A 2760-nucleotide genomic window follows, 5' to 3' on the forward strand; every position below is an offset into this window, starting at 1 on the left:
TTTTACTCGTTTCGAACAAGACTGCCCTAGTACTATTTCTTTCCAGTGCTTCGCATTCGTTTATCGCAAGGAGATTCTTTGAAAAGCTGATGCAACCCTTGAAGGTAAGAATTCCCTCAGGAAATACAGTGAAAGTAGATCGTTTGGCAAGGGAGAAAAACTAAGACCTCGTTACATCAGACCCTTTGATAGTCTCGAAAGAGTTAGTGAGGTAGTATATCGATTAGCGTCGCCGCCAAGCTTGACTTCGATACATAACGTCGTCTATGTCTCGTCTTTGAGAAAATTCGTCCACGACCCAGGCAACATTGTGAATCACATTGAGCTAGAACTTGATAGAGGCCTAACTTATGATGAGCACCTGATAGCCACTAGTGGATAGAAAAGTTCGTGAGTTAAGAAGTAAAGAAATCCCTCTAGTTAAGTCCAATGGAGTAGGCATGACCATAATGAGGCTACATGGGAAAGGGAGGATGACATTAGATCTAGATACCCTCACCTTTTTGACTCGGGTAAGTAATTTCGAGGACAAAATTTTTTTTTTTTAGTTGGTAAGGATGTAGTGCCCCAAAATTTTTTAACTACAGAATATTTTTTTCTTTAATTATTTTCTTTACTAAATTTTTTTTAAGTCTTATAAGTCGCGCCTAGATATTGCATGAGCATGAGCATTTAATCACTTCAAGCATTTTATTATTAACATTATTATTATTAATATTATTATTATGAGGATATTATATATATATTTTTTCTATATACATATTTAAGCCCAAACAATTACATTTCTTTTAGTGCAGCCCAATTCTTTCTTGGAGCCCATATTTTGAGCCCAAATAAGTGGATCACAGATTTCCCTCTAAAAGTTGACCTTCGCTGCATGGCTGATTTACCCTAATTCCTTTTTCCTTCTTGACAATACAAGAATATGGAAAGACTGATTTTGATTGATGCTCCTTTCCAAAATAAACTCTCAACTACTAGTATAAATAGCAGTCATTCCTCACCTCTTTCTCACTCACTCAAATTTACCGAGCTCTCATCTCTCCTGGTAAAGGTATTCTACTCATTCCCTTCTCCTCCTTCCGCTTTGCTCTGTATATTTTTTTTTCGCCTTCGTTCTCCGTCTGTATAAATTTCAGCTCTTCTTTTATTATGTCGTTTCCCATCCTTTTAGTAAAGGCTCCTGACACATCCTTACTTGTGTAAGTGATTGTTGGTTTGCTACTATTTTTTTTACTATTTTCGGTGGATGTCCTTTTGGTTAAAGAAAATACATAGCTATTATAATATATATATATATGTATGTGTAGGAATGGTTTTTGGGTGTACACATCTTTTTCCTTTATTATTTTTAAACTCTCTTTTGTTAAAAGGTTGTCAGAAGTCTTTCATCCCTTATTTTACTACTACACTTTTCGAACATATAGGGGGGTGACGTGTGTTGCCTTTAAACACATAAATCTATAGCAAGCTTACACCATTTTCGAGATATATATATATATATATGTATACATATACTATTTTTTTATTGTGGTTAGGACAAACATATATAGCTATATATTAATTAAAGACCTAATTAATAAGGATTTTGTTTTCTGCATGCATTCTGCATATGAGTATTAAAGTATACTTGTTTATTAGGTGCTCTTATATTAATGTATTTTCTCTTAAGTATTCTGATTTCAAGTAGTAAAATATGGATAGAATAAGATCATATTATATTTATGTATATATATTCATGTACTTTCATTAATTTTTAGCATAATTTAATAACATTTTCATAATCCATTTTAGGAACGGCGCGCGAGACTTAATTATTTAATTGCAAGATTTACTCAAGAAAGGTTAAGGTGGGGTTATAACGTTGCATTTAACATTTATCCTTATTATACGTTTTACTCAATTTATATGTATGAGAAGCAGGCAGAGCCTCCGGGCTATGAGACAGAAAGTTATAACCTACGGGTTATATGAGAAAGAAAGTTATAGTCTACGGGCTATATGAGACAGAAAGTTATAACCTACGGGTTATATGAGAAAGAAAGTTATAGCCTACGGGCTATATGAGACAGAAAGTTATAGCCTACGGGTTATATGAGAAAGAAAGTTATAGCCTACGGGCTATATGAGACAGAAAGTTATAGCCTACGGGTTATATGAGAAAGAAAGTTATAGCCTACGGGCTATATGAGACAGAAAGTTATATAGCCTTCGAACTAAGAGACAGAAAGTTATTGCTTTCGGGCAATATGAAAGACCAGACAGTTTTTATTGCACTTATATTCTGTTGTGATTCTTATAATATGGATAAATGCACCCCACTGAGTTTATTGTACTCACCCCAAAACAATATCTTTTCAGGAGATGACTCGGGCGATGAGAGGCGGGGCGAGTGATGGTCAAGATAAAGAAGAAATAATGTTTTATTTTCAATTGGAATAAAGACTCAGTTTATGATGTTTATTTACTTTTCTCAGTTGGATTTGGGTTTTAGTTATTTAAATATTGAAATCTTATTATTTTTAATCAAAGTACTTCTTTTTATTTAATAAGAAAATTGGGGCGTCACAGTATGACTGCATATTCGAGGAGAGCTTAAAGGATTTGATTGGGCTATTCATATCAATAAGATGCATCTTCTTTTCTGGTGCCCAAACGGAAGAAACTCCAAGGTTAAGCGTGCTTGGCTTGGAGCAATTCCGGGATGGGTGACCCCCTGGGAAGTTTCTCAGGGAGCGTGCGAGTGAGGATAAAACACGC

At 34.6% G+C, this 2760-nt stretch overlaps 1 long non-coding RNA gene across 1 annotated transcript; it reads left to right on the plus strand.

The window, feature by feature from the left end:
• The first annotated feature begins 838 nt into the window (after positions 1 to 838).
• On the plus strand, positions 839 to 2531 carry LOC131014493 (uncharacterized). Its single transcript, XR_009098232.1, has 3 exons — positions 839 to 1054; positions 1795 to 1850; positions 2362 to 2531. It is a non-coding gene; the product is annotated as an uncharacterized LOC131014493 (long non-coding RNA).
• The last annotated feature ends 229 nt before the right edge of the window (positions 2532 to 2760 follow it).

The sequence above is a fragment of the Salvia miltiorrhiza genome, chromosome 3 (assembly GCF_028751815.1).
Source record: "Salvia miltiorrhiza cultivar Shanhuang (shh) chromosome 3, IMPLAD_Smil_shh, whole genome shotgun sequence".
NCBI lineage: Eukaryota > Viridiplantae > Streptophyta > Magnoliopsida > Lamiales > Lamiaceae > Salvia > Salvia miltiorrhiza.